The 13,873-nt window shown below is 34.2% G+C and overlaps 1 long non-coding RNA gene and 1 pseudogene across 2 annotated transcripts; both read right to left on the reverse strand.

The window, feature by feature from the left end:
• Window positions 1-5,122: 5,122 nt before the first annotated feature.
• Window positions 5,123-5,909, reverse strand: LOC145789765 (uncharacterized). The gene is made up of 3 exons (XR_014328074.1): window positions 5,690-5,909; window positions 5,334-5,426; window positions 5,123-5,232 (listed from the first exon to the last, which is right to left on the reverse strand). It is a non-coding gene; the product is annotated as an uncharacterized LOC145789765 (long non-coding RNA).
• A 3,657-nt stretch (window positions 5,910-9,566) lies between these two features.
• LOC114308766 (calmodulin-binding protein 60 C pseudogene) lies at window positions 9,567-10,270 on the reverse strand (annotated as a pseudogene). The gene is made up of 2 exons (XR_014341503.1): window positions 9,812-10,270; window positions 9,567-9,721 (listed from the first exon to the last, which is right to left on the reverse strand). The product of XR_014341503.1 is annotated as a calmodulin-binding protein 60 C pseudogene (transcript).
• Between the last annotated feature and the right edge of the window lie 3,603 nt (window positions 10,271-13,873).

The raw sequence follows: 13,873 nt of genomic DNA on the forward strand, positions 1-13,873 counted from the left end.
ATATGAGCTAAAATAGCTAACAGTACCAATATACCTCTTCCCTTGGAGTTGCTCTTAGATGTATCTAAAAAGTAAAAAATTTGTGAAGAAAACCTTTTCAAAATTCACTAAATACCCAAAATACAAAAAAAATACGAGAATTCAATACATTTTTTTTTTATTTTTATGTATTTATTAATTTTTTAAAATATTTTTTCACAATTTGTTTACTTTTTAGATACATCTAAGCAAGGTGCATCTAAAAAGTAAAAAAAATATTTAAAATTTTAAAAATATTCACTAAATATAAAAAAATACGAAAATCAAAAAATTTAATTTTTAAAAAATTTAATTTAAAAAATTCAAACCAAACACACTGATTGAGATTTTTTGAAATGGATTTGAGATAAGAAATTTTAACTCGAATCCCTGATCTTCTCTATGCCATCCTCTACTCAATAGGAGGGAAGATGATAATAGGAGTAGGTTGTGTTCAAGATGATAAGAGCCCCCCCCCCCAAAAAAAAAAAAAAAAAAAAAAAATCACTGTTTTTTCTGATGTACTGAAAAAAATAAATAAAAATCATTGTAAAATTATTGCAAAGGATCATAGTCCATGATCAATCACACCTAAAAGCATACTGTTGGGAATCTTCTTTAAAAGTTATATTTTTAAAAAATGTTAAAAAAAAATTAAAAAAGTTATAATTGACTTATCCATCAACAAATTTTTTTTTTAATTGCTGCTTAAATATTAATTTAAAATTATTATTTTTTTATTTTTATTTTTATTTTTTTTATAAAAGCCAAAACTTCAAGAACTTTTGAAAATTACATCTGGTGTTTGATCAATTATTTGATATTCTTGAGACACCACATGACGATACTTTTCACCAATTGCTAAGATACAAAGATAATGCACTAAATTCTTATCCTCCCAATTTATGTTGATTGTACCACTCTGGTTGGTTTTACTTCATTATTTTAGTTTCATTATTTAAGTGTTTTTTGGGATGAATTTTCTGGTCCACTATCTCGGTTGGGATTAAATCGAGTTACAGAGGGATCCATATTTTGAATAATCTCAATCTATCGTTACACTTTTTATGTTTTAATTTTTGTATTTTAGCATAAGTCTTGAACATCATATTAGGAGAATTTGGTATTTGTTGATTTTGTCTACATAATATTTGCTCTTTTGATATGGACATATACCATATATTAGTGGGAATGAAAATAATTTCTATTAGACTAATTTTGGACGCATATCGCGTAGTTGATTATTCTCAATGGATACAATCAGTTCACAATCTACTACAAGAATTAACACTTTTGGCAACAAAAAAATTGGTCGCTAAAAGTCTATTTTTAGTCGGCAAAAGTTATCAACGACCAATTTTTTTGGTCGCTACTTTGGTCGACAATTGAGGGTCGGCAAAAGTAATTCGCGACCAAAATTTTGGTTGGTTGGGAAAAGTTGGATTTGCCGACTAAATTTTTGGTTGCTAAATATATCATTACTGCGACTAATTCATTTTGTCGCAAAAACATTTTGGTCGCGAAAAGTCGCCTTTTGCCGACCAAATATCTTAGTCGCCAATTGTCACATTCCACGACCAAGAAATTTGGTCGCCAATTATCACATTCAACGACCAGAATTTTTTGTCGCCAATTGTGACATTTCACGACAAAAAATTTTGGTCGCCAATTGTGACATTCTGCGACCTCTTAGTTTGGTCGCCAATTGTGACATTTCGCGACCAAAAATTTTGGTCGCCAATTGTGACATTCTGCGACCAAAATTAGTTTGGTCGCCAATTGTGACATTTCGCGACCAAAATTTTTGGTCGCCAATTGTCACATTCTGCGACCAAAATTAGTTTGGTCGCCAATTGTGACATTCTGCGACCAAAATAATTAGTCGCCAATTGTCACATTCCACGACCAAACATGTTTGTCGCCAAAAGAAAATGTTTGTGCAACTAAAACTTTAGTCGGCAATAGATCTATTCACAACCAAAAGGTTTGGTTACCAAAATTAATAATTTTGATGACTAATTATTTAGTCGCCAAATGTGCTTGGTGATACACCGACTACTTTATTTAGTTGGCAAAAGTATAACTTATCTTTCCCAACTAATCAATTGGTCGCCAAAACTATAAAAACAAAACCAAATTTTGGTCGCCAACATCCAACAAAACAAACTTGTAATTTATAATAATCCATCCAATTTATTCAATATAATCTGTAAAAAGAAGAAATCATTCAAACCAACAAATAAATTGAATCATCAACATTCAACAAAATACATATATCAACCATTTCTGAACCTGTTTAATTAAAGTCAGCAACTATTATAAGTTTACATCCACAAATAATTCGAAACTACATATTTCATCTAGCATAAAAATTTAAAACATAACAAGTACTTGTTATTATGTTTTAAATTTTTATCCATGTACATCAACCAAAAAATATAACTAGTAGTCTACCAAATATTTTCTATACACGTCCATCCAAAAATATAACTATAGTAGTGTATCCAAAAATATAACTACTAGTCTACCCTAATATTTTCCACATACATCTATACAAAAATATATAATCCTTCCAAAATGCAAAAAGTGCCAATTTGTCCTATACAATTTAGCTTTGTGCACGAGTTCATCCATCTGTACCAAAGAAAAAGAGAAATAATATCAGTTAAAATTGGACAAATAATGAAAAATGTCCATGAAAAGCAAAGGTCACATTAGCAAATTAAATGACTACCATTATCAAATTGTAAATAAAACAATAGCATTCTTATGTCTATAGAATAAATTGGATCAGCCACCATTCCAGATCCAATATAGTGCCACACAGCAGAAACCAAACACGACAACTGAAATTGATCTATATTGTCAATAACTCCTATCTTCCTCAATGAACCTTTCATGTGAATTAAACTAAACTCCTATTTTGGCAACCTATATATCTAGATTGATAAATAATGAATGAATGGATGATGAACATGTTTCATTACATGGCAATATCGGAGCAGATGCAAAGGGAGATGCCAATGCCGGAAGATCGGATAAGGGGTGTGGCACTTGACTACCCAGAGGCTGTTCGATTGATTAACCCAACCAATTCACTCCTCAAAGGGGAGGTAGGTAGTCTACTTGTAAAACGAAACTTTTAATGCCTGGAAAAAAGTTAAGTTTGTGACTATTGGGTAGTTTTATTTCTAATCGTTTTTATTTAGAGATAAGTATTATAAAAAGCAAATACTAATATATTACTTTATATTTATCATGCATGTATTGATCAGTGATATAAAAAATGTTTAAAACAAAAAATAATATATAGCAACTCTCTAATAAATTTGATACATCGATGATTAATAGTTTGTATTTATAGTTGACTATCACCTATAAATACAAACTATGAATTGGTGTTGATAGTCACCACCATATATAGTTGACTATTAATTTGTATTCTTTCTTCTGTAACGATGTCATTTGACATCACCACCTGAAGATCATATTCCATCAAAATAAATACAAACACTAAAATTTTCATACAACAGAATGTATAGTGTTCTCAGTATTATATTATCTTGAATAAGGCCCACAATCCATGATGATGATTTGTGCACTTTTTTTTTTGGAGAGTTTCCAATGTGTAGCATTTGAAATTTAGAAATTTCACAATATTTAAAAATCAAGAAGTTTCTCAATTTCTATACAGAAAGTGTGCACTTTTGCAGTTTCTTAAACATTGTAATTTTTTTAGTTTCTCGATTTGAGAAATTGTGAAATTCGACATTTTTTCGAACAAAAATTGTGAAAATTTCTAATTTCACAATATAGACCACCAGTTTACACCAAAAACAAGCATCCAGACTGATCAGGATAACCATCCAGACAGATGAGGGTGATTGACAGATCAGAAAAAAGCAAGACAGATCTGGAGCACACCACCAGAATTGATCTGCTGCAGACCACCACAAGTATCACAAATCTGGAGCAGACCACCACAAATCTCGAGCGCACCACCAGAATTGATCTGGAGCACACCACCACAAGCATCCAGACAGATCTGATGCAGACCACCAGAATTGCTCCAGATCAGTCCACCTTCATGACTGATGCAATACTTCACCATGCAGACCACCAAAGGAAGAGAAAAGAAGGAAAAAAAAGAAATAGAGAGGAGCTAATTTAGAGCAGTTTTGGACCCCAAACGCCCCGGTTTTGCCTACTTTGTCACACTTTTATGTCCTACATAACTAATAATGCGTTCTATCGAAGCGTTGCTTGCTTTCACAAGTTTGTTTGATCTAGGCCGAGGTGACCGCTACCATCTCGGGTTGTTTCCAGGCTGTTTCCAACTTTTTGCCCCAACCGGCTCATTTTTGCCTTCTCTATCACATTTTGGTTTCCATGAAACTGTCAAAAATTCTTGTTTAACTATTCATCCTTAGATCAGTGGAACATTACAATGTTTGAAGTTTCTATACTAGTCAACATAAACTAAACTGTAAATTCCATCTTTTAATTATTGAACTAAAATTAGTTTAAAGACAATCATTTCTCTATGATATTCTCATCAAACGTTTATTTGCCTTTACGTTGAACATAAATATAATCAAATATGGTTTAACACACTTACCAATTACCATGACTATCTATTGTCGAGAATTTGGTGGATTGCGATTTTCCAAAACTTGCGCCAACATGCTCTGAAGTCCAAAAAGCTGCCGCTACATCTCCTCACGCTGTCTTGTATTCTCTGCCTCTTTCATTTGTTGCTCCTCTTCTTTTTTTTGTTGCTCCTCACGGTTGCTCTGCTGCTCCGCACGCATTATCTCCAACTCGAATGTAAGCCTTTTCCATTGCTCGTCACGTGCTTGTGATGAAGCAGAGAACCCAGTATCACAAGAAGAAGGCTTTGGTCCAACCCCAAATCCTCTCAAGTATCCCTTCTTCTTGCCAAGAACCACTATTGATATATCCTCTTGCCTCATCGGCGTTCTAGCCTCGATAGACTCATCCCGCACCCTTGTCATTTGCTCCTATAATTGTAAAATATAAATATTGTTAGTATAAGACAAACACAAAAGTTGCATGTATAAGTGTCCAAATGATTGGAATACTTTCATGTAAATCACCGCATATAGGATCAATCCATTGTTTTGTCTTCTTGTGTTGATGAGTGTCCTTGTAGAAATTACAGAGATCTGGCAACAATCCACCATTTTCCTTCACCTGTGATATGCCAAACACCAACAAGAACACGCCTTCATTAATATGGTAAAATATTAAATAAGTGTGGATAAAGTTAATAAAATCAATGAAATACATCTCACCGCAATACTCATCGCTGCCGGAAAAGATCGCGACCCACTAGTGTGATTGTAGGGTAGCTTGCTCCTATTATTTTTGCCGGCGTCGTAGCGACGCTACAAAAATCCACATTGTACGGGTTTATTACATATATAGTTAAAGTACTAAGTCAATTTTTTGGGTCATGGTTAGATACAAAAATCCACATTGTAAGGGTTTGTGACATATATAGTTAAACAATGATAACAGTACTAAGAAGCCTTGTGAAGGTGGTCAAATACTTTGCATTTATTGGTAGATAATTTGATCCTTCATTCTATATGATTTCATAGAGCTTGTTAATAATACATTATTATTATATAACTAAATCATAACATACCTTGTTTGCAGGATCTAACCATACTTCGTCAATCAAATACTTCCAATCATCTAATCTGATTCCTTTTTATGGATGAGCATAGGGATTAGTTCCCGCTTCCACAAGCTTCTCCCATTTCTTCTTCATTCTGCACTTCCAATCTTTATGTAACACGTTACACTTCTTTTCCACAACTTGCTGGGATAGTGCATTGTCCTCATAATTATCCCCTATTTCAAATTTATCCTATAATTATGAATGCAAACCAAATAAGAAACTTGCAATTATGTAATGTGAACGCTGAAAATATGTAGTTACGGTGATATTTAATTACAGCGACGTGCAAAATTTAATGAAAAAGAACATCACTTCATAAAAGAAAGGACACATTTAATAAATAGTCTGTCATGTAATTTGACTATTATGGGTGAAGCAATGGCAATGGCAATGGAAAACACATTTCTAAGGATCAAGCAATGACAACAATCACCCCTTGCACTATTAAAATATCCACAACAGAAAAAACAAGACCGAACCAACACAATTCAGCAAGAAACCCCTCTGCTGTAGTCCCCCAAAACAATACAGCAGCAGGCATTTAAAAACTCCCCTGTGAATTTTGGCATTTTTTAATTTTTTTTTATTTTTTGGATAACCAAATAGAAAGTCTAAATTTTTCTAAAATTTTTCAAAAAAGTGGAACCAAACAGGCTGATTTTGTTTCATAAAAGACCCGCTGACCCCAATTCCACACAGAAAAGACAGAAACAGGAGGTGTCTCTCTCTTATAAAAGAGAACACAATTTTTCTTTTGGTCCTTTTGGGTTAGTAGCCCATAAATAGGTATATGTTACCTAAATTTGTGCTTAGCAACATTGGTGGGGTTACAATACACAATTTGTAGTTTGTGACTCAAATAGTTGATTTTGGAACCCTTTGTTTGAAACAACTTGGTTTTTCATTGATTTTGGTTGATTTTGAAGTATTGGAATAACCTCATGAAATTTGGTTGATTTTGTGAACACTTAAATTTCGAAAAGTTTGGCGTGAGATAAAATCCTTTGGATAAGTAAAAATTGCGGTCTTCAAAATAAAAAAAAGCATCATAATATATAGGCATATATGGTTATATTGCATGCTTACACTTGGTACTTGCATATTTGATTTCCTAGTATTATTCCTATGTAGCCATCATGGGTCAACGTTTCAAATTACAGGTATGGATGGTAATTTGGTTGTTTGAAGCATTTGGTGCTTCCCTCTTTTGTGAAGGATTTGTCTCGTTATTATTTAGAGTTGAAAAGCTATCCTTTTATTTTATGTATAATTTGAATTTATGGCATGTAATAGTGGTACTATAAAGCTCTTGGACTTGTATATAAGTCTAGCTTTCATATTGGCACGTATGATATGAAATACATGTTTAATTGGAAGGTTTGTTACAATGCATGTCGATAGGCCTTGATGCTAAAACAAAGTAAAGAAGAGAATGTGGCATGTTGAGGGATTCATGCATGTTTAAAGACCAAGCTATCACTTGAAAATTGGGACTTTCATATGCCTAAAATGAAAAAAATGTTTTTGACAAACTTGGCAATATTTGTGTTTCAAGAACACACCTTTTAAACCACAAAAATGAAATTTTGCAAAATTCACACCGCATCTACTGAAAAATTAGTTATATACACTGTTTTGGTCCTTGGGCGCTGTTTGGTAGTCCTAAAAATTGTATTTTACCAAACAAATTCATATTTGAGAGGATTCTGTTTCCACACCGTTTTGAGACATTTTCTGTTAATAAGATAAAATCAGACTGTTTAACATACAAGCTATTCAAAAAATGCTTTTACCACTGTTTTTAGGTAAAACAAATATGCCCTTCAGAAATATTGAAGTTAGAAATGCCTTAACAACTTTAGTAAGTAACCAGAATAATGGAGAGGTGAATTCAAGTGAAAACTAATGCTTTTGGCTTAAAACCAATAAGGATTTCTTAAACATGTTTTGGGGGGTAAACCCTTGATTATACTAATGAGTTACTTTTATTAACAAAACTTAAGTAACTTAATTCCCTTTACCCAGTTCACCAATGGAGAGGTGAATTCAAGTGAAAACTAATGCTTGTGGCATAAAACCAATAAGGATTTCTTAAACGTGTTTTGGGGGGTGAACCCTTGATTTAATTAATGTGTTACTTTTATTAACAAAACTTAAGTAACTTAATTCCCTTTACCAAGTTCACCAATTCTCAAAAACATCAGGTGGGTACTAATTTGTACATTTTAACAATTTCGTTCCTATCTTTAGTTGGATGTTGTCAAGATTGCCCTTATTCGTCAAATGATTTTCAACTCTAAAGTTTGACAAAGTTTAAGAGTGCCAGACTGGAGCAAAGTTGCAGCACCATAAGAACTTGTCAACTAAAGTTAAGCCTCAACACCACAATATGGTTTTAACTACTTAGCAGAGGTAAATTAAGGGTTATTTAGCAGCAAATTGTTAAAGTCCATACAACACATTTTTTTCCTATATAAATCATGGCAAGGATTCCAATTTCTTGGATTGGACATTATCATTTTCACAAGTCTACTGACATCATAATAGAATTAAAATATTTGAGAATATTGTGGAGGTATCCATTTCAAGAGGAACAGCAAAACGCACAAGAGAGAATTGAGGATTTCAACAACTGATTTTAGGTTCATGGGTAGACGGACTGATAAGCAAGTGGTTTCAGATTTTTAGAGTGCAACCAGCCAAACTATTTAAGCTTCAAATGCCATACAATAGTTCGACCCATTTATCCAATGGGCTTGTTACCACCTACCCATGAACAGCCTAAGAAAAAAGTCGTTTTCTTCCTTTTTTCCCCTTTTCTTTTGGGAGGCGGGGGGAGCAATTCGTAAGCAATCCAAAAAGAACAAAAAAGAGGCCATGCCTACCTCCAATTAGTAGACTTGAATCCATTGACGACTGCTCAGGAGGAACTGAGCTTGCTAACCGTTGTTGAGGAAGTTGATTTTCAAAAGAAGTAGGATAATCGACTGGGCGCATTGGAACTTCATTTTGAGAAGCGCCTGGCCTCTTACTTTGTTTGAAGCTCAAAAGTGACTTGCCATCATATTCAACAACATGGTTCCAGTTATCATATGCTTTCTTCACCAAGGTATCCACATATAACTGCAACAACAAAATTTACAGGTTTCCATAAGCATCACATTCTCTAATTATGAGCTTTATGACAACCTTCCAAGGGTGGTACCAGGAGAAAAGGAAAAAAGAACAACAATTAGTAATAGTAAGCACTCCAATTCTAGTTTGGTTGATTAGTTTGTTTGAAGAAAAGAAATACCCAAAATCACACCTAAACATATATACCTGCCTGTGATTAACATTTCCAATCAAAGATTAGATTTAAGGATAAGTATTTTACTCAGAACTTGATCAAATATACAATCAACATGTTTACCAACCCGGTCCAAAAGTGAACAAACACTGGCAGCGGAAGGGAGATGTGTAAAGTGTCTACTGAATTCATGGCATTATTATTTGGTTTCAAGGAAGTGTTTTAATAAAACAAGAATTGCATTGCCAAAAAAAACGTCTCATACTAACCTTCTGGCTATCAGACAAGGAATCAGATCACAAATATAGTTCACCAGTTATAAGGCCACTTAGCTCGTAAATATTGTTAAAGACAACACCAACATTTCTTGTATCATCAGCATAATACACATAAAGCTTCCCACTCATGGCACAAGTCTTAGCGTGTTCTATGAGAGCATCCCACATCTTATTTGACATACCACTGCCAAGGATCTACAGCCAACAGAGGAGTCAGCAGACAATTATAAAGAATGGATACTCTTATTCAACAACCAAGCATGCACTTACAGTCCATATTTTTTGAGTCTCTGACAACAAGTCGAAGAAAGTCTTCAACCGTGAATATTCCTGACTTATTTAGCCTCTTGTGGAATGACCCATCTTTGCCAATCTTCTCCAATCTCCAGACATCATCATTTAAAGCAGGTGGATAGTGCTTCTTGTATACTGTAAATGAAAAGAAGTCAACAACAATATTCCAAAGACAATCCAGAAAAAATAATTTTAAAAAGGAGTTCAAAAATAAACACAGCTTACATTCCCCTCTGTGATCTTTAACAGTGAAAGCTTCTGTGTTTGCCTCACGTACATGTATGCCCTCACAAAAGCTTGAGGCGACCTTCAGGCCAAGCCTGAACTTCATGCTCCTTATCCAACTTGAGTTATCAGTAAGCTCTCATAGGGTTCCCACACCTTCTTTGAGCGTCACTTGCAGATCCCCAGTCAAAAGTGGTCTCTTTCCTTCACGCTCTTTCACAACATGGCTTTCAAATTCTTCTTCGATCCAACCTTCATCATCTTCATTGTTGAAATAACCTTCCAGCACAACAACATTAAGTTTTATGGTGGATTCAGGTCTAGAGGTTACAACATGACCTGTATTCACATCAAGTAAAACAATATGGATTACAGCACCCTGTTCCCCTTCTACTTTTCCTCCAGTGAAAAGGGGAAGAGACAACCTTGACCTGAAGTGTAGCTGCAAGTTTCGTCCATCTGGCCCCTCAATTCTTTTAGGAGAAGCCCTGTAATCTCAAGCGTAAGGATGAAGAAATAAAAAACACAGGCACAAAAATAAAAATAAATAGAGAGTTTACAGTAGTGCAAGGACAAGCGATAATCAATGAAGCAATAAATATGAGATAAACATAACATTCTAAAGAAGTAGCCAGTTCAATGTGTTTCTTGCAGTCCACAGGCTGAAAAAATTCAAAACAAAACAGATATAGGTTTTCACTATCAGCTATAACCCCAGCGGCAACCTCCCAATGATTGCACTACAACTAAACAAAGCACCACCACTAAATAAGAAAGGGAATATTAATCTTAGGGGCTATGAAGCACGGACACGGACACCGAGACCGACACGGAATACGACAATTTCCAAAAAATGGGGACACGGACGCGGCGGGGGACACGGCGAATTTTTATATATATATAGATATTTATGTATTATGTAGATTCATATTACATTCATCCTAAATCAAAATTAACAAACACTAACATAGTAACATTAATTCAATAAATATAAACACTACATTTAAACAAATTAATAGAGCATCCATTCACAAAAAAAGTCATAATAAACGATAACAAGAACTATGACAAGAAGGGGGAAACATTCAACATCCAACAATATTCTTCACAAAAGCACTAAATAAAAGAGGAAAAAAAAAAAAAAAAGAGTAAGCCCCACCGTGTCCCATGCCGTGTCCTAATATGGACACGCGTGTCCCCACCGTGTCCCCTACAAAAAAATTGTTAAATGAAAGGGACACGTGTCCCCTGCATGTTATGAAAATAAATGTGTCGGCTTGTCCATGTCGTGTGTTTGTATTTGTGTTACTTAGGAACCAAGTTTTTTAAAGTAATGATATATACGTACGTGAAACGAAGAAACTAATTGATATGCATTTTTATTGGTAATTGATTAGTTTAGAAACTTCAAAAAAGGAAGAAAATATTCCTTAACAAGTTCTTTCTATTTTACTAGCACCACCCTCCTCCTCCCACTGTCACTACCTCTACCACCACTCTAAGGAGAATAACCACCAGAATTGTTTAAGAAAGTTGTGGAGTCATCCATGTTATGTAACGTGGGTGCATGAACTATTGCTTGCAACCCACGGGAAGTGAATTTGCGCGTTTCGCAATCTCACAAACAAGTCGAACCAATGCTCAAAAGTTTTCTAAGCAAATTAAAGATGGAATGCAGCAAGAAGACCCCATACTTTTTGGGTCATTCAGTTCAATTAATATGAATCATGTATAAGTCAGCATTTGTAGTGATTTCTATTTTGGTGTTACTTTACTAATTCTATGTAATAAAAGATCATTGAAGGTTTCGTTTAGTTCAAATAATGTAACAAGAATAAATGCATCAACTCTAAGATTATAAACTTACCTCAGAGATGGAAGCTATGTTAAGGGATACAAGTGATGTACAGGTATTAGGAAAATGGCTGAGCCAATGCCCACTCAAATCATCCACTTCACACTCTTGCAAATCCAGCTCTCTTAGATTCCTGTGAAAGCGCACAATGGGTCAAATTTGCAAAGTGGAGACACTATAATGACAGGGTTACAATAATTAAATTAACATTTTTTCCAATCAAAGTAATTAACCAAACAAGTTCTGAAGAAAAATGTAACATTTTTTTAATAGTATTAAAAATTTAACAATTATTGTTGTGTCTGCTAAGGAAAAACACTAGACTGTCCTTGTCAAGAATAACTTTTTCAGATAGCAGCAATTAAAGGAAAGAAAGTCATTTATTCTCCACTTGTTTGATATTTTCAATTAACCATTTTTCACAGAGACACAGTTTACACCCCACCTCACAATACAATATCCCAACATAGCATAGAACAACATAAAAGAGTTTCAGTTCTGCCCAAGGACCACAATTGAAACACCAAAAACTCAATTCAAAAGAATCTTTTAAGTAACAACTAAATAATTACCATAAAACAAATAAATAAAAAAAACAAGATCTATTCATTTTACTATAACAATGTAGAACACTAATATTACACACCCAAACTCAAAATCTGAAACAACCCTAATTTGCAATAGCCCATAAAAAAATCAAAAAGGGAACACCCTTCAGACGGCAGATATTGACCAAAAATTTAAAACCTTGGTGAAGAAATAATAGCATTCATCTTTTTAGAACATAAAATAAGAGAAAAAAGAACAAACGAAAGCAAGAAACAATACCCAAATAAAAAATTAGCTGAATTCAAACTATCTGAACAAAGAAATCATACAAAAATACATAGAAATGACAAAGGACTCAACCTGAAAAACAAACAATACTTGGAAAACAGAACCTACGCCCAAAATCTAAGAATGACCCGCTTTGGTTGCTGAGAAAACGTGTGTAATCAAAGAAACAGAGTTTGAATCTTAAATCCTTGGTCTAAGAGAATCTATTTTCTCTTCAATTTCAAAATTTATCAGCAATGAAGGATATAGGAAGTTATGAAATATACATAAAGAAAGAGAAATACAAAATAAATAAATAAAAAGAAATCCAGACAATCCAGTGCAGTGGTAGGGAACGAAGATTCAACCAGACACTAAAGATTCAAACTTTATTTTCTCAGTTTTCCTCAGTTCACTGAAAAGCTTAAAAAGCAACGAAAAATACATTATCAGATTTAAAATCTAAACTCTCTGCTTCTATTTTCCTAAATTTTCTCAGCAACCAAACAGACATATGCCAAAATACATATAAACAAAGCTCACCTGCACTTAGCAGCAATGGTGGCCAATCCAAATAATGGAAATCAAAGAGAAAACGTGAGACACAGAGATATAAACAGAGATTTCCTATTATAAGTTGAAAAAAATATCTAGATGAATCAGATATGGAGAAGACGAAATAGAAATGGTGAAGATGGTGGAGAGGCGACGTGCCACGACCCGAACCCGCCCCCATGGGTTAAGGATGTAACCGGCCAGTAATCCTGAGATTACCTACGGCCTCAAACCAGAATAGACATAAGTCAACAGAGTAGAGGGGCCAAACGGAAGCAATAATCAATAACTTTGTCCATAGAGCCGTGCTTATATGCACTTCAAAACAAACCAAACTCATAAACGTTAATAACCCACGTCAAAAGTACAGTACCATAAAATTCCTTACAAACAGGATCATCTAATTAAGTCAACCCATGACAGACTATTTATAGATATACATAAAGTCCTTGCCGGTAAGACAAAATATAATTACATTGCAAAAAGGCAAGGATAGGTCTCAAGAGTGAGACGCAAGGCTGACTTCCTCAAAACTTGTATTTTTCCCTAGCAGACTTCACTGGGGCTGGGTTTGGACTTGCCTTGGCTCACCTACAAACACATGAATGAGCATGAGTGATAGCCCAATGAATAATATCAAATACAGAAGTCATATAAACAATATGCAGAACAATATACTCCAAACGGCCTTGGGCCCAATTCATATTCCTACTTAACATATGTACATTTATACAAAGGTTAGATCAAGTGACTGTAGTTCTAAACATATTGGCCTTTGGCCCATTCTGATTTCCATCTACGTCAAAACAGCCTTCGGCCCATTTATTTATGTCAAA

The sequence above is a fragment of the Camellia sinensis genome, chromosome 1 (genome assembly GCF_055761805.1).
Source record: "Camellia sinensis isolate YWXY chromosome 1, ASM5576180v1, whole genome shotgun sequence".
NCBI classification, from domain to species: Eukaryota; Viridiplantae; Streptophyta; class Magnoliopsida; order Ericales; family Theaceae; genus Camellia; species Camellia sinensis.